Here is a 19,212-nt window from a genome sequence, read left to right as displayed (position 1 = left end):
TGTCCCTGCCTAAGACCACTGTGGAATGAAATTCCCACAATCGTCCATAAAATCTGGGGGATCAGAATTAAAATAGAACCCCAAACAGCGATATTGCTGCTGGGGGTGGAGAAGTTTCCGCCCCAGTGCAGGAAATTCATAACACACATGCTGCTCTGTGTAAAATTCTTGATAGTGAAAAACTGGAAATCCACAACAACACCCTCAGCCCAGAACCTCACAAAATTATTAGAGGAACACAATACACTAGAAAAACTGTTTGCAATGAAACAAAATAACATGACCAAATACAAAGCAATCTGGCAACCTTGGACAGAGAGTAGGAAAAGGGACCCATCTCCTTACTTAGTTTGATGGGAATCCGAACAATAAGACATGGAAAAACGATAGATAAACGTGAAGTAGACAACAAGCGGACTCAAGCACCTCCATTTCCCCAGTGTTTCCCCACCTTCCCTATCTACTTACCCCCCCCAACTAACCCCCCCCCCCCCGAGGTTAATATAAGGAAAAATGTATGTGGAAAAGTTGTTAAAAATGTCTATAATATAAACCAGGATGTGTATGTACAAATAAACATGTAGACCTGTATGTTATATTGTATCTGTTAAGTTCCACAATAAAAAACTATTGGAATTAAAAATGAGCAAGCAACAGATGAATAATATGCCCTGATGTGTAATGCTAATTGCATCACTTCTACAAGGACCACTCCGGTGGTGAAAACACATTTTCCATCCCTGTCCCATTCACCTGATTGCCTGTCACACTCTGGAGGTCTCCTATGTGTGTTCCAGTTCCTCCCATGCACCGCAGTCGCCTGTCTGAAACTTATCAGCCACCATCTCGAGAGTAAGATTCTTTACTTTCACTCTCTAATATATCCCATGATATATCAGTACAGCATTAAGGCTCTTTCACACAAGTGTATATTGGCCATGTTTTCAGGAACAGCCGATATACGCTCCCCATCTGATGCATTGGAAACCAATGGGCATATTCCCAATGCGTAAAAACGGTCAGCCGGCAAAGATAGCGCATACACTTTTACAGTTTTTATGCCGGCTAGGAAAGATAGTTCTGGAATATAGTTAGAGTTTTTTCATAGCTGGAATACACTGGCCGTCCCATAGACTCCTATGGGAGCCCAATGGGAGCTGCCGGGAAAAAGGGAGGTGGGATGGAATTTAGCAGCGTGTCTGCTAAACTCCAACCCCCTTCCCTCCTCCTCTCCGCCCCTTTGCTGGCTTTCTCCAATGGGAGGGGGCAGGATGGGGTGGCAGCTAGTGTGCTAAGCTCTCACCCCTTCCCGCCCACTCCCATTGGGCGGGAAGGGGTGCCGCCAAGAGGCAAAGAGAGGTAGGGAGTTTAGTAGACTAGCTCCCGCCCTGTCCTGCCCCCTCCCCTTGCTGACAGTAGGTAAGGGGTCGGAGAGGGGGAGGCAGTTTAGGAGAGCTAAACTATCTACTCCCACCCAACGGTATTCCAGTCTGAATGGGTGTTGAAGCAGGAGGTCTAACTCTCGTTCACGCAACTTTTGGCTGCGCTGTGGCCGTGACACAGCCGGCCAAAAATCTTCATGCTCGTGTGAATGAGCCCTTAGCCAGAGGCTATACTTTTATGCGTGCTGGGGGGGACAGTTTAGTTATCATTACCTTCTTTATTACTGTGTGACAGCAAGGGCCCTTGGAATAGGACATGCTGTGATTTTCCCTCCGTGAGTGGAAAATCGCAATTGATTTCCGCTCGTGGACATGGAAAAGCGATTTTCCATAGCATGTCTATGGGCAGTATTTGCTGCAGAATCTAGGGGGCGGATCTGTGCTCAGATCCTTTGTTCTCCATGGGGAAACAATGCTATCAGCACTCCCCCATGGAGAACTAAGATAAAAGTGAGTGATGATTTTTAGGTGAGCTTAACAATCAGCTAAAAGTGCCCAAAATGCGGATGCCCCACATCCATTTACACGCACCAATTATCGCTAAATTGATCGCCGATTAGCAAGTTTTTAGCGATAATCGTCCAGTGTAAATGGGCCTTTAGTCCAGTCTTAAGTGTTTACGCAGCCCGTTCAGTCTGTCGCAGTGGGCGGGGCATTTCATTCACCTCATTCAAATCTCGAACATCAGTAGTAAGCTACTAATTGCTTCGATGATATTTTTGTTCTTCTTTTTCCTACCAGTCGCCTTTTCATATTTGTGTGTACGGTAACAGTGTGTTTCTCCTCACGTTACCGTACACGTTCATTTCACTGATCTTACATCACTAGTCTTTGGAGCTAAGTGTTATGTAAGAGGCTCCATACCAATACCTGTGGTTTTGGATTCTGTCCACCCTGTTAGATTTTTCCCTAATGTACTTGCAAGTCAATTCCTTTACACCCTGTCATAAATAGAAGCCACACATAGAAATGACACTTCCTTTAGTCAAAGTGCACTGGGGGTGGGTACATTCTTATATATAGGTGACCAGAGGTAGGAGTTGTGTTTACAGGTTTCGCCATGCACACTCCGTGACTGAGCAGTGTGTCCTTAAAGGCAATGAAAGTCAGACACTCAAGATGGCACGTTTCCGGATTTATACACTCTGTTTTAGAGGCACCAGGAATGGCTTCATTCTTAAGTAAGGGGGAAACTGTAGTGGCCCAGAACACCATTCTGGTCCTCTCCGTAAAGGTCATACATGTTTTGTCCTATGTTGATGCACTGTGCAAAGTTGTGATGTCATATCCAGTGTGTGTGTTGCACAGTTGCGGCGCTTGAGAGGTTAACAGTAATAAAATCATTGCATGCCTGTAAATGTATCAGTTTGTCCTATCATGTGGTACAAGTGAGGTTATAAATATGAGTGTTTGAGATCAGGAAGAGGTCTTCCATCTTGCCTGCTACAGAGTGCAAACAAAGAGCCGCATGGAAGCATCTTCAGCTTTCATGTAGCTGAAGATGGAGGAAGAAGAGCGACATCCCGTAGTGTTTAGAGTGTGGATGGGAGAAGAGTGAGTCCCTGCATCAGAGAGAGAGCGCACTACCCCATTTTCTAACACAGGTACCCGTTCACACATCAGACTTTTCCTGTGCGGCCGTCCTTCATTAGGATCACTGCACAGAGGTACTTTATTGAGACATCCATGCATCTGCCGTGTGGGGTGTATATTGGCTAAGCCTTCCTTTAGTAATTGTTTTCCAGAGTGTCTGCGGAGTGACCCCTACCCCCCTTCCTCCTCTGGAGTGCTCCCAATCCAGGACTGGTGACATGAAGATAACGTGGACTGTAGGGATGTATTCATCTTGTGTATTCTCCATACCTCTGAGCTATAGCCTGTCACTGTTTTAGGTGAATTGTACCTGCATTACCTGTTGTACCAGTTATTAATCAGGTATAAGTTATACTGGGCCCTAATCGTTCCTAGGGACACGAGGTACTACACACAAGTCTCCATGTTTATTACTCCGCCGTATAGAATAAAAGTGTGTGGAAATAGTGGCATCACGAGTGATAAGTACTACTAATCTCCTCATCCAATTTATTGGCACTCCCTGCCAAAGAAGTGTCGAAGCCGGCTTGCGATCCTGCTCTGGCCTTGGCTATGTGTCATCCCTGAGGGACCAGAACCTGGTAAGTGCCACCGTGATAAGACAGCACTTATTCCTCCCAGCTCTTCACGTTAGCCAGGTGCCCAGGGTCACCCCTCTGGGGTGTTGCAGGGTAAAGGAGAGATCAGAGTCGAATGTAACCCCAAGGCAGCGGGCGTGCTGTCTGGAAGTTATGGTGGTGCCACACACTGAGATGGAGATGTTAGGATGAGGTCGGTTAGCAGAGGATGGAAACACCAGTAGGTCAGTTTTTGAGAGGTTCAGTTTTAGGTTGAGAGAGGACATGGTTTTAGAGACAGCGGACAGATAGTCGGTGGCACTGTAAAGGAACGGTGCTGTGATGTCACGGGAAGAGGTGTATAACTGGGTGTCGTCAGCGTAGAGGTGGTATTGGAGGCCAAATCTCATGATGGTTTGCCCAATAGGGGCTGTATAGATGGAGAAAAGGAGGGGGCTGAGGACCTAGCCCTGGGGGACCCCAACAGCAAGGGAAAGAGGAGGGAAGTGGAGCCAGCAAAAGAGACACTGAATGAGTTGTCAGATAGGTAGGAGGAGAACCAGGAGAGAGCAGTGTCCTTTAGGCCGATGGAGTGAAGCATACTGAGGAGGAGTTTGTGTCAAATGCTTTGGAGAGGTCGAGGAGGATTGTAGTGGCCCAGAATACCATCCTTGTCCCATCCATAAATGTCATACATGTTTGTCCTATGTGGATGCACTGTGCAAATCCTGTCTTGTCATATCCAGTTTGTGTGTTGCACAGCTCTGGTGCTTGAGAGGTTAAGGCCTCCTTCCCACGAGCGTGACGGGCTCCGCCGCGTAATATTACGCAGTGAAGCCCGTCACGGTGCCCCCCAGAGCCCCTATACTTACCTGCGGGAGATAGCGTGAAAACGCTTCCCCGCCCACCGCCGTCGCGTCGTGTGACACGCCCACCGCGTCACGTGACGCGGCCGGCAGTGTCACGTGACGCGCCGGTCGCGTCAAATGACGCTGCGGCGGTAGGTGGGGAAGCGTTTTTTCACGCTATCTCCCGCTGGTTACAGCGGGAGATAGCGTGAACGGACGGCTTCCATTGACTGCAATGGAAGCCGTCAGCGCGTACAGCCCGTCCTCACCCGCAGCAAATAGAGCATGCTGCGGGTGAGGACGGGAGAAATCGCGGTGCGTAATTCCGCGGTGGAATTACGCATCGTGAGCATTGTGCTATTAGGTTCAATAGAACCTAATAGCAGGGGGCCACGCAGCGGATTTTTGCCGCTAATTTACGCGGCGTAAATCCGTTCGTGGGAAGGAGGCCTTACAGTAATAAAATCATTGCCTGCATGTAGATGTATCAGTTTGTCTTGTTATGTGGTATGAGAGAAGATATAAATAGAAGTGCTTGAGAGCGCGAAGGAGTTCCATCTTGTCTGCTACCTGAGAGGGTGCTAACACAGAGCCACATGGAAGCACCTTCAGCTTCCATCTAGGTGAAGATGGAGGAAGAGGAGAGATATTCTGTAGCGATTGGAGTCTGGATGTGAGTGGAGTGAGTCCCAAGATCCTAGAGAGAGAGCAATTCCCAATAATTCTGTATAGAGGAACCCACCGTACAGGTACCAATTCACACTACAGGCTTTTCCTGTGCGGAAGTCCAGAGTCAGGATCACAGAGGTACGCTACTGAGACACACCCACGCGCCCGCCTTGCAGGATGTTATTGATTAAGCCTTCATGTAAATAATTGTCTGCTGGAGTATCTGTGGAGTGACACCTACCCCCCCTTCCTCCTCTGGAGTGCTCCCAGTCCAGGAGTGGTGCCGTACAGATAACGGGGACTGTAGGACCGGTTTCATCCTGTGTATCCTCCCTGACCCCGGAGCTCTAGTCTACTTGCACTTAAGAGAATTGTACCTGCATTGTCTTGAATAATTGTTTGTGAAAGTTATTTTTTTCAAGTAAAGTTATATCAGGCCCTAACCATTCCTGGGGACCTGAGGTACTATACACAAGTCTGTGTTATTTTCTCCGCCGCGTAGTATGCCAGTGTGTGGGAACAGTGCTGTCATGAGTGATAACTACTACTACTCCCATCAACCCGTTTATTGGCATTCCCTATCTTAGGGGTGTCGAAGGTGGCCTACAATCCTGCTCTGGGCTTGGCTACATGCTATTCCTCAGGGAAGCTAACACTTAACCCTCCCAGCTCTACACAGTAGTCAAGTGTCCAATGATCATTCCTCTGGGGCGTTTCAGGATTAGTAGGGAGTAATCGCGCCTCGATTTGGCTGTCAGGAGGTCATTTGACACTTTTGTAAGGTCAGTTTCTGTTGAGTGTAGGGGGTGGAAGCCAGACTATAGGGGGTCGAGAAGAGAGTTTTATGATAGATAGCTTATAAGACGGGAGTAAAACAAGTGTTCTAATAGTTTGAAGATGAAGAGGAGATTTGAGATAGGTCGGTAGTTGGCAGCATCAGTTGACTCAAGAGTGGGTTTCTTTAGCAGTGGGAATATGATGGCATGTTTGAAAGAAGAGGAAAATTGCCAGAGGTCAGAGAGAGGTTGAATATAGTGGTGAGGTGGGAGATAACCACTGGGAAGAGGGACCGGAGGAAGTGTGAGGGGAGAGGGTCACTAGTGCAGGTGGTGGGGTGAGCAGAGGAAAGCAATCTGGAGACTTCTTCCTCTGTCATTGGTCTGAGTACAGACAGTGAGCAGGAGCTAGATGCAGTACTGACGAAACTATGGTCAGGGATAGTCTGAGATTGGGAAGTTATTTCCTGACGGATGTCATCGATTTTCTTTTTGAAGTAGACAGCCAGCTCTTCAGCTCTTCTACTGAGATCAGTCTTGGGGGGCTGCAGTGAGGCCAATTTTTATTATTACCTTTAAAGCTGGAATCACACATGCAATATACTTTATACTTTTGCTCTGCATTTTCAAGATATTTACTATCAGTGAATAAGAACACTTAGAGGCAGCAAATCTCTATATAGGTAGTCCTGCAGGTAGCTGAGAAGTAGATACAACTGTACCACTCAAGACTAATCATTCACTTACAGCAAACAGATATCTTGGAAATGGTGATGACTAAAACAAAACCGAAAAGAGGTCTAGGGGCGCATGACGAGAACAGTGTTCTTCCTCTTTACAATTCACTGGTCAGACCACACATGGAATACTGTGGACAGTTTTGGGCACCGGTACTCAAGAAGGACATATCAGAACTTGAGTGTGTTTAAAGCGGCAACTAAAGTAATTAATGGAATGAATGGACTGCAATACCCAGAGAGCTAATCCAAATTGGGGTTATTTAGTTTAGAAAAAACACAGCTGAGGGGTAACCTAATAACTATGTGTAATATTTTAAGGGTAAATATAGAGATCTCTCCCAACATCTATTATACCCAGGACTGGAACAAGGAGGCGCTCTAATAACTTTGTATAAATATATAAGGTGACAATACAGAGATCTCTCCCATCATCTATTATACCCAGGTGGCGCTGCAACAGTGTTCAGAGTCTCTGTGGAGAGAGACAGTTGTGCCTGGGTTTTCTCCTCTCCCTAGGGAGAGGGAGGTACACACACTATGTTTCCTAGTGGTGCAACCACTGTTCCTCGGGCAGGGCCTGCGAGGGATAGAGTGTCGCAACCGGCACCGGAGAGCAATTATGGTCCAAGGAGATCGGAGAGGCTGCGTTTTCAGGCAAAACCCACAAATCCTGCAGCAAATGGTAAAGACAACAGCAAGGATTCCAGCAAACCCTTACCCCAGTGCCAGTTGGGATGGGGTGAGCGGACCCCCCAGTGAGTCCACACAGGCATGCAGCATGCATATACATGAGTACACTAAAGATTTTGAAAACTGCTAAGACTGCTAGGGTCTAAGTTGCAGTCTGCCAGGGCCGCAGCAGACAAACTCTCTAACTGGAAACGCCTAAAATATGCAGTTGAAGTAAAAAAGCTGAAGGAAGAGATTAAGCACCTGCCAGCACCTTGCAGACGGGAGGACCCTTCACTGAGTGTTTGTTTCCTACTAGTATTTTTCCCAGACTCCCTGCTATTAAAATGTACATCCTTATTCCCCAAACATTCCTCCTCGTTATTCCCCTCACATACTCCCTCCTTACCCACATGATCCCCTTCATTCACAGGCGCATTCACTACCACATTGTCCCCAGATGCATCCACCATACACACATCATTATTATTGGAGACATGCTTACTCTCGCATACACCTTTCTTGCCTACAGATTTTTGGGTCACCCTGATATCTCGTCAGAATGACATTAAAGGGGTTGTCCCGCGAAACAAAGTTGGGGTATACACTTCTGTATGGCCATATTAATGCACTTCGTAATGTACATTGTGCATTAATTATGAGCCATACAGAAGTTATTCACTTACCTGTTCCGTTGCTAGCGTCCTCGTTTCCATGGTGCCGTCTAATTTTCAGCGTCTAATCGCCCAATTAGACGCGCTTGCGCAGTCCGGTCTTCTCCCTTCTGAATGGGGCCGCTCGTGCCAGAGAGCTGCTCCTCGTAGCTCCGCCCCGTCACGTGTGCTGATTCCAGCCAATCAGGAGGCTGGAATCGGCAATGGACCGCACAGAAGACCTGCGGTCCACCGAGGGTGAAGATCCCGGCGGCCATCTTCGCAAGGTAAGTAAGAAGTCACCGGAGCGCGGGGATTCGGGTAAGTACTATCCGTTTGTTTTTTTTTAAACCCCTGCATCGGGTTTGTCGTTATAGGTCAAAACGGTCACTGCCTTAAAGGGGTTGTCCCGCGCCGAAACGTTTTTTTTTTTTTTCAATAGCCCCCCGTTCGGCGCGGGACAACCCCTTTAAGGCAGTGACCGTTTTGACCTTTAACGAATCGCTGTCTTATTTAGATATCATGACCTGGTTAAGTTGGTATGGAGACGTCCATGGCACCCCCAAAAAAACACAGACGAGTATGGTATCTGGTTTGGGACCTGGACCCTCTTGGTTGAGCTGAGGAGGTCTGCGAATTCTGTCACTCATATTCCCACCTCTGTGTTTTTGGGGAGGCACAGGATCCTGTCCATCTACCAGGAGCAGGCGAATGTTTGCCACAGGTGCGGTGACCCCACATATTTTAGTGCAGCATGCACCAACCAGGTGTGTGCTTTGTGTGGGGAAGTTGGTCATACAGCTGCATCCTGTGTGGACGTTCTCTGTCATCTGTGTGGTGACTTGGGACACCCCTACAGCTGCTGTCCACGTGCCCAGGCTAACGCCGTGCCCAACCCAGTAGAGGTTCCTCTGGATAGGGAGGTCTCGGCCGGTGAGAGTACCAGTGGGGGAATAGGTACTGGAAGTCCAGTGATGGAGAGCAGCAAAAAAAATAAACCCATCAGTAAATTGAGGCATTAGGAAGTCCAGAGATTGGCGAGAGAAGAGGGGGAGTCTAGCAAGATAACTTGCCTCAGGTGAACAGCCTGCTTCTGAGGACCCAACGGGCAATGAGTTGGAGGAGGAGTTTAGGAGACTGGAGAGAGGAAGGCGAGGAGAGAGTTACCTTTTTGGATTCCTGCCCAGAAAATAGTATGGGTGAGGTGGCTTATAGGAAAAAAGAATGGAAAAAACGAGGGGAGAAAAGTCCTTTTCCCCCTGGCCAGGTACTAAAGGAAGGACCGACCAGTCTTTCAAACCGCTTTCAACTTCTGGGAAGTGATCCCAAATCTTCTTCATTAGAGGAGGAGGAAGGGGAGCTCAAGAAAGGAGGAGGGCTGAATGGGGATGTTGCTCCCTTTTCAGGGGGATCGGAGCACCTTGGGGGGGAGGTGTGCTTGGCTCCACTGGACAGAGACAAGGAATCACAGAGTAAAATGGACACCTCAGAGAGCCTGAAACATGGTAGTAGGGTTGGCAGGCACTCTGGGGAGGAAGGTGGTGGGAAAGTGAGAGTTATTCAGCTGAATCATTCATGATGGCGGCACTTTCCTTGTTGACATTGGCAACCATTAAAGGGGTTGTCCCGTGAAATCAAGTGGGGTTATACACTTCTGTATAGCCATATTAATGCACTTTGTAATATACATCGTGCATTAAATATGAGCCATACAGAAGTTATACACTTACCCACTCCGTTGCTGGCGTCCCCGATACCATGGCTCCAACTAAGTTCTGCATCTTCTGGCTTCTTTAGATGCGCTTGCGCTGTCCGGTCTTCTGCTCTGCTCGCGCCGGAGAGCTGGTCTTCTCTGCGTCATCGTAGCTCCGCCTCCATCACATGGTGCCGATCAGCCAATTAGGTGGCTGTAATCGGCAGTGGAACGCAAGACATCCACGATGCACCATGGGAGAAGACCCGTGGTGCAACATGGGAGAAAACCGCGGTGCATCATTGGGAAAGGACCGGCGGCCATCTTTAAAAGAAGAAACTGCCCGAACTGGGATGCAGGTAAGCGATTTTTATTTTTTTTAAATAACAAAGGGATTGTTTTTAACGGGGCACAATGTGGGGGTAGGTAGAAAAAAATTTTTTTTCATTTCGCCGCGGGACAACCCCTTTAATGTTGCCAGCATAAAGTCAGAGGGGGCAAGATTTACGTTTTTTGATTTTTTTTCAGCCATATTGCAGTTGATATTTTATTTTTGTAGGGTGGCGGTAGTTTTAAAAACTGCAGCGGTAGAATGCAGATGCATGATCGAGGTAGAAATAGGGTGGTTTCTGGTCTTGTGCAGCGTCTGAGGAGCGGGCCGCAGCCTAAGATAAAGCGGGGTAGAGTTATAGGCCTTGTCACGTTGGCTCTACAGTCTCCCACTCGGAGGGTAACCAGGGACACGTCCAAGGGGCTCGAGGGCAGGCTATTAAATAGGTTAACCCACTAGTGGTTTACCTTAGTCCTTTTGTCATTCGTAATGTCACCGTTTCGACCTCTGTGGTGAATCTAGTTGTTAACAATAGAGAGTCCAAACACTGGGATTTAACTTTCACAGCCAAACTGGGAACGGTAGCTGAAGCTAATTTACTGGAAGTAACTTTATACAGTTCAGCAATACACACCAGCAGGGAAGTAGTACAAGACACAAAGTGGTGTGACAGGGAGCATTCACAGGTTTACAGATGAGTCCACAGTCTAGTTATCTGTTGGGTTCTCTTTCTGGCCATTCTCCTTCTCTCTCCAGCTCTCTTCCGGTCATCACTCACATTTGGAAAGTGGGTACGCTGCATGGTGGCTCCTCATTTTCTCTCCATCCTTCCCATCCATTAACACAAAGGTCTGGGTACATTGGGCCTGGGGCATTCACAAGGCATCCGCTCGGCCTCTTCCATCCTGGGGGGAGGATGGGGGGGTTGTGAATTGGCTAAAGACTTTATATAAAGGAGCTGAGAGTTTCCCACTAGTAAACAATTAGATCAGGCGCCCCTTTGGAGTGGATTCTGGTGTCCATCAGGGTTGTCCTTTGAGCCTGTTGCTATATGTGTTCGGGATAGACTCCTTTCTAAAGAGGTTGGATCGTGGGCCGTGGGTCGTGGGTGAGTCTTATTAAAACCTTCCTGGCTCCCTTTGTTAATTTATCTGGGCAGTGTTTGTGTTCTGCCAGAGCCTTTTTGGACACGGGTCTACAGCCTGTTTTTGCAATTGTTATAGAGATATAGGCTGAACCTAGTCAAACATGAAGTTACATACCACATAAGGAGACTAGGGGGGTTAGGTATGGTTAATCTCGTGGTGTACCTTACCTTTCTTATGACTAACCTAGGAAACTTTTGGCATTCAGAAAGGGCTCCCTTTATGGTAGTCTCCTCCAAGGCATGGTTTCAGCCCTTCTGCCAGGAAAGGGAGACAGGGGGATGAGTGAAAGACTTTCGTACAACTCACGAATATCTCCTGGCTTATGTTGTACCAGTTCTGAAGGTTATTCGTGGATGGTGTTGGGGAGTTGTGGAGATCAGGACGCTGTCAAGGAGATTCCTTAATCAAAGGGTTCTGGCCTCTCACTTCCAGAAAACATTGGCTCTTAGGGACTGCCCAAGCCAGGACCTGGAGAGTGGGCTAGTGTTAATTAATTCAGCAAGTCCCGTTGAAATTTTGGGATTTGGCTTGGTGTTTCCACAGTAAGCTGTATGTGAGGGATAATCTGAAGTACAGGAACTCAGAGGAAAGAAATTGCCCCCGAGAAGAGTGTAGCTCCACGGTGGAGACCATGGAACATTTCTTGCTTTGTTGTCCCTTCAATAAAGAGGTTTATAGAAGGGTAGGGGTTTTCATCGGCTGGCCCCAGCTGGCTGTCCTCTCCTATCGTGACTGGGCGCATGGGGCCTTCAGATACTGTATCTAGGTGGTCAGGATAAGTGTACTTCATATCTAGTTGGCCTGGTGTTTAGTGTTGATGCAACAGAAAATCCTTCCCATGGAAGTAGTATGTAGGGACATCATTGGTGACCTTGTGAAGGTGCGTTCCCTGGAGTATAAAAGGCTGGGGACTCCTAGGGCCTCTAGGTTATGGAGAGGTCTCTTTTTCAAGGTGCCCTAGTCTGATGACTCCATCCATGGTGACGGAGTTGTGTGACACATCTTAGCTTTTTGTTTTGTTTTCAAGTAGGTACAATAAATAGGGCTTACAAACACCAAACTTGGACCTGAGTGATAAGCTAAAAGGGGTGGTGGTTATGGTTTCTCTTTTATGTGATTTGATTGGGTATTATGGTACATTGTATTTAATATTATTCGGTATTTCATTACTTTGTGATTTTTTTTATATCACGTGTGTTACAGTATATTTAAAAAAAGGGGGAAAAAATTTTTGGGGGGTGGGGGGGAATATGTATACTGTGTCATAAAATGGGGCGGATTATGTTTTTTTTGTTGTGTAAGGTGGTTTGAGGAAAGTGAGTCATGCAGGTGGGTTAGTAAGGCCCACGCCACACATTGGGTGAAATATATGTATATGTGTATATATATTCATAACTAAAGTAGGAAAAGTGAAATTGTGGTTTATAGGATGTTTCTGTAGATATGTATGTGTATGTGAAGAAAGGATGTGGAGGTATGGTGGGGGTTTCTCCTGCATTGCCACTAAGTTCCATTAATTGCCATTAATTGTCCTTTTCCCCTTTTTCAAAAAGAGTAGGTATGGGTGGAGTAAGGAGAGGAGGGTTCTTGTTAGAACAGGCATAACGTATGAAAGTTCCTGAATAAGGATCCAAGACATACGAGCACAGAGGAAGAACAAAGCCAAGATCATACCAGAGTGAAGACGGAAGCTGCGTTATTTAAAATTTTAAAAAAATTACTTCAATTTTGTTATGTTTATTATGATCATACTGTTTGGGTTTACTTGTTCATCTTTTTGGTTTTGTTTGATCATTTACCTTTGGGCCGATTAAATACATTATGTGTTGTTTTTTTTGTTAATTCCAAAAAGAGATTATGTTGTGAGATTGTTAAAACTTGCTTTATGTTTTGTACTTTTATAAATAAATAGAGCTACATAGAACTCTCCCATCATCTACTATACCCAGGACTGTAACAAGGGGGCGCTCTAATAGCTATGTATAGATATATCAGGGGACAATACAGAGATCTCTCCCATCATCTATTTATACCCAGCACTGTTACAAGGGGGCACTCTAATTACTATGTATAGATATATCAGGGGTCAGTACATAGATCTCTCCCATCACCTATTTATACTAAGGACTGTGACTGTAACTAGGGGGCGCTCTAATAATTATGTATAGATATACCAGGGAACAATACAAAGATCTTTCCCATCATCTATTTATACCAGAGGTTCCCAAACTTTTTGCCCCATAGACCACTTGCCGATTTTTGGGTGTTCCTTAGTTAATGACGCTCAGCCATTCATTGAATGACAGTTGAGCGCTGCCTCTTATTGGTCACAGCGCTCAACCAAGCAGAGACAGCGCTTTCAAGAGGCAGGAATTTTTAAATCCCTGGCCAGAAGAAAATGCTTTAGAACAGTGCAGGGAAGCCGGGAAGATGAAGCGCCGGAGCTGGACAGTTCCGTAGAGGTGATGTATCTTTTTTGCAGCAGCAGCAGCAGCAGCAGCTAGGGGTTATTTTCAGGGAAGGGCTTATATTTCCATCGCTTCCCTGAAAATCCCTGCAGGGGTTGCCTTCAACCCATTGCTTTCAATGGGGTGGCAGCAGCGCCGGCCCCATTGAAAGCAATGGGATAGCATTGCGTTCCTCTGTCACAGCTGTGGCAGGAGATTCTTTCGTCCCTGCTGCAGCCCCCTCATCACTGAACACCGTGACATTGCTATCATAGTGTATAGTGATGAGGGGACTCCCCACGGGGATTAATGGAACCCTCCGGGAGTCCCCTCATTCCCACGGGGACTAAGGGGTTAACAGTGGGACACTTAAAAGGTGCTTCTGGCTAGAAGCACCTTTTAAATGCCCTGCTGTAAGCAGCGGGGAAGCTATTTTCTGTGCAGGAGTTTCCATTAACTCCTGCTCCCAAACGCTTCTATAGGAACCCATTGGTTCTTTTAGAAATGTGCATTATGCATGTGCAAAACACACACACTCGTCTCACCGAGCTCTTAGATAGGATTTTTTTGTATAGTGGACAATTGTAAAAAAAAAAAAGAAAAACGTACAATTTTTATTCAGATATTTATTGAAAAGACACAAATGCAAGTATACATTTGGATTTGCAACAAAACAAAATCAGAACCTAGTAAAATTCTTACATAAAATTGAAACACAAATAATGCTGTTAATGGGAGCGATGAGCCTGATCCTCAGATAGAATTGTTCAAATTAGTGAGGTAGAGTCTCAAATCCCCAGGCCCAGTGATTTGCAATCAATTTCTTTTGTTTTCGTAAGAAGATTGGCGACCGCGCTAAAACTCCTTTCCACGAGGAGTGAAGATGGGAAAGCTATCAAAAACTTTGTTGCCATAGTCCATAATGCAGAATAAGCGAACGGTACGCGCGCAATGCGTTGCTGCCGGTATGAAAACTTGTAAAAACTTGCACATGAACATAGCACACCACAAAGCAGATAGGTATAGTTCACACAAAACGTCTTAGGCTCTGGTAGATCATGTGAAAATGATGCGCAGTATAAACTTTATAGGTAAATTAGCTACTGTGCAGGTCTGTTTTCTCTATGGCCAGAGCCCAAGAAGTTTTGCGTGAACTTTACATAAACAATTTTATGAAATATCAAAGAGGTAAGTAATTTCTATGTCTATTATACGTATTATGTATGTACACACAATCTGTGTAAGATGTATTATGTCATTTACAGAACTCCATTTACAGGGGTCACTACAGAGATCTCTCCTATCATCTATATATAGCCAGGACTGTAATAAGAGGGCGCTCTAATAACCATGTATAATATATCAGGGGTCAGTACAGAGATCTCTCCCATAATCTATTATACCCAAGACTGTAACAATGGGGCGCTCTAATAACTATGTACAGTTACATGAGGGGTAAGTATAGAGATCTCTCCCATTATCTATTTATACCCAGGACAGTAACAAGGGGCACTCTCTATGTCTAGAGGAAAGGTTTCTTCACAGCATAGAAGGGGGTTCTTTACTGTAAGAGCAGTGAGACTATGAAACTCTCTCCTGAGGATGTGGTGATGGCAAACTCGATAAAAGAGTATAAGAGGGACCTGGAAGCCTTTCTTGAGTATTACAATATTACATGTTATATCACTAATTATTCAGAAGGGTCGGTGATTCAGGGATTATTCTGATTGCCAGATTGGGGTCTGGAAGGAAATTCTTTCCTTAAAATGGGGAAAATTGGCTTCTACCTCATTGGAGTTTTTTTTGCCATCCTCTGGATCAACATGGGGTGGGTTGTGTGTGTGTGGGGGGGGGGGGGGGGGACAGACTAGATATGTGTCTTTTTTCAGCCTTACATACTTTGTTATTTATATAGTGATTAATCTTTTTTTTTATAAAAAACGAAAAGGAGTTTTCTACATTCCAGAAAGGGAAGGGAATGGCTAATAACAAACAATCATTTTTAATTCCAATCCCCCACCACAATCAGTGAAGTTCCATATACACACAGGACCACTGCAGCTGATCCCTGGCCTGAGCGGTACATGGCTTGAGAACACTAAGGCCAATGATTGACTGCAGCGATTATATGTGTACATAAAATGTCTCTGCTGCCGCCAAGTTAAGACAGACCATTGGTGGAGGCGGCACCAGCAGGGGACTGGAGCAGTGAGTATAAGGACTCATGTCCATGGGTGGGTTTGAATTCTGGGATCCGTGTGAGGCACCCATGTGGATGATCTGGAGTCCAGGCCGCTCATAGATCATCATGGGCGCCCGTAGCTTAATTAAAACAATACATTACCCAACAGGCGCCGCCCGCTCCACCGCACTTCTCCTTCCAAAGCTCCGGCACACTTGTCTATAGTCTTCAGCCAGTGCTTCCTGGTGAGAGGGTTTAAAAATCACTGAATGGCTATGATTGGTTCTCAAGCGCCATGGCTCAGCCAATCAGAGCCAGCGCTTGCTGGAGGTGGGATTTTTGAAGTGCGGCGGAGTGAACAGCGCTTGTTAGGTGATATATTGGTTTTTTTTGTTCGTTTTTAATGGAGCTATATTTCAAGTGCCCCCTTCCTTCCCCCCCCGAAAATCACGGCAAAAGAGTGCTACAAATTCACGCAACATCGCTGCGAGAAAATGCAGTGATATCGCACAGAACACAGTTAGAATATCACTGCGTTTTTCTTGCGGCGATATCGCTGTCACCCGTGTGAAAAAGGCCTTAATCTCATGCTGCATTTTTACTATCAACGGGGATTAAAGCCCAGGACCAAGTGCCGTATATTTATGGTGCTTGGTTCTTAATGAGTTAAATTGCAAATATTTAACTGTCCATATCTGACTCCAGCAACATTTTAAACAGAATAAACTAAGTTTCCAATCTTAAATTCTGCCTTCTCTTGCCTTACTTTTCTTTTTATTGGCATTCCTCATGTTTTGCACATATTCAGTCTTCCTTTGCGGATCTTCAAGTTGCTGTATATTGTTTCCTTGTGTAATTTCTATGAAAACCAACCATGTGGATGCTTAATAACAGTGTGCCGGTCTTTTGTGCTATTGAAACGAGGCTAAGGAAGTTAGCACAAAACATGAGACATGTCTGTCACTACACAGTTTATCACGAGAATGTGACTTCGCAAGAAAAAAAAGAGAACATTACAAAACTTGCAAAATAATGCTGGTTGCCCACAGAAAAAGGAACACATATGAAGGGTCAGTCGTATGGAATTGCCAATTAGGAGAGGCTGCACTCTAGCCCGTATTTACACGACCGATAATAACGCACAAATTCTGTGTGATTGCAAGAATGTGCGTCTCGTAATAACCCATTATTGTCAATGAACATGACTGACTGTTTAATCACAACAATAGTGCAAGATCGAAAAAGTGTAGTAAGTTGTTTTTTTCTGCGAGGACTTGCAAAGTGGGGTGTCCGTGTGTTGTGCGATGCGAGTTGCACCCAAGATTCTCGGCCATGTAAATACAAAGGAGAAATTTGGATGTATTCTGGCAGTTTTGGGCTATAGTATTTGGATGCTGCTTTATATATGGGTGGGGAGTCAATGAGAGCGGAAAGGATTTTGAATGTTTGATATAACATAAAAACATCAGAGGTTTTTCTTGAAAGTAATGCCAATCTAAGAGCATGTTCATATCACATTTAAAAAGTGCGCTCCATGCATTTTCTAAAATCTGGGCCAGGCTTGATGGGAGGGAATGTAGCCCCTCAGACTGACAGATTTATTATAATTTCCACCAGAAACTGGTATACACTATGGCGCACATCTATACAAGCTCACAGCTGATGTAGATTTCATTTTCTGGTACTACAGACTGCCAAAAGATGCGTTAAACTTGGCAAAGCTTCCTCCAGTGCACTCTAGATTACGACAGGCCTGTCTTGATAAAATCAGGGTCATACTGTCCAAAAGGGATGCAAAAATCAGGATCATTTTCACACTTTTGACAAACACAAATCAAAGATAATCATAAAATAAATCATATTCTCCCCCCAATAGCCAGGTATTATTATTTTGAAAGTAGAGACATGACGCCTGCTGTAAAGAGGTCACCCAGCACTTTACAATCACAGGGGTCATCACATAGTTTTGTATCAAAGCTTTACAGTCTACAAAAAAACTGCATAAAAATTTGTGCTTGTGGCTAAAAGTCTGACCCGAGCAAAGCTTTAGAATCACAAGTATAAAAAAATCAAAGTTCAGTATGTGCAGAGTTCCTACATGTCGCTGTGTCAATCTCTACATACATATTCAACAGGGTGAGAAGCCATAGTGCTTGCTGAACACCAACGTGTTTCCCACTCCATCCTGTAACTTACTTCACACATGTATTCAGATATTTTGGCACAGGAACAGAACAATCAGAGGTTTACAAGGACATTTACAAGGCCTCATGAAGAAAAGCTGCTACTGACCTTCACCCACACAAGTGTGTACACAGGGGTGGAAGATGGCCTGATTAAAGCTGGACCTTGTTTAGAAATATACTTCTGCTGTATGATCAGTCTGCTTAGCAAATGGTTGAACAGATAACAGTTCTTCATTTCATTATATAATATATCACATATATACATATACACACACATACTATATACTATGTAAGCCTTAACTAAAGCTCAGGTAACGGATTAACACTGCCAGCGTACAAGCTAAGGAATGCTTTTAGATTACCAATTTACGATCACAGAAACAGCAGTCTGACTAGAGAAGAGTTTTGCCCAGAGACCGAAGTCACGGCACAAGTTTGAGTAACCAATAATAATAATTACTAATAAGTTATGCATATGTATACGTGAGGTGACATCTAGCCTCGCTTTCAATGTATTTGTCTAAAAAGGACTATAAATACTTCTGCTTGTTAACAAATAAATGGAATCAGTTGTGATTACACAAACTGCTCTGTGACCTGTCACTGATTCTCTGAGCGGCTTGCACCTAACCCTTGATTTGTAACACAAAAATATACCGGTAGCGCTCCATTGCACTGACAACAGAACTGAATAGTCTCTAGGTTAGCGAGCAGGGAGAGATTACATGAGCAACTCCTCATCCCCTCACTCCTTTGGTCGAAAAATACACCCCCTTCTCTACATGTGGCAAAGGTTCCTGTATCCCAAGATAGGGTCACTGGACGGCTACAGAGGGAGCGATGGCTGTGACTCTTCTTCCTAATGCCACTTGCTCCCTCTCACCACACCCTTAGAAACTGAAAGTAAAACATTTCATACTACTCCCTAAATATTAACCTAATTTAGCCAGGTATCATTTAAAAGCTATGACTCTGGGCTTTAATTTAATACCAAGATCTAAGCTGTAGCCCAAATAGTACAGTGAATGGGTTGAAGAAACGTCTTGCGTCACACTGACTGACATGCCATACAATTGTTGCAGAAATTTCCACAATTGTTCAATTCATCTGAACGGAGCTTGCAGAAGACTATGGGAGCAATTTATTGAGACTAGCGTTTCATACACCAGACTTAATCCACAATGCGTTGGAGTACTGCATGTTAAATAGGCAAATCTCTCTTAAGAAATTTGGCACATCTTTGTTAGTCCATGCACATTCACATTCACAGATTTGTGC

This window comes from Eleutherodactylus coqui, chromosome 4, assembly GCF_035609145.1.
Source record: "Eleutherodactylus coqui strain aEleCoq1 chromosome 4, aEleCoq1.hap1, whole genome shotgun sequence".
Taxonomy (NCBI): Eukaryota; Metazoa; Chordata; class Amphibia; order Anura; family Eleutherodactylidae; genus Eleutherodactylus; species Eleutherodactylus coqui.
This window is presented reverse-complemented; position numbering follows the sequence as displayed.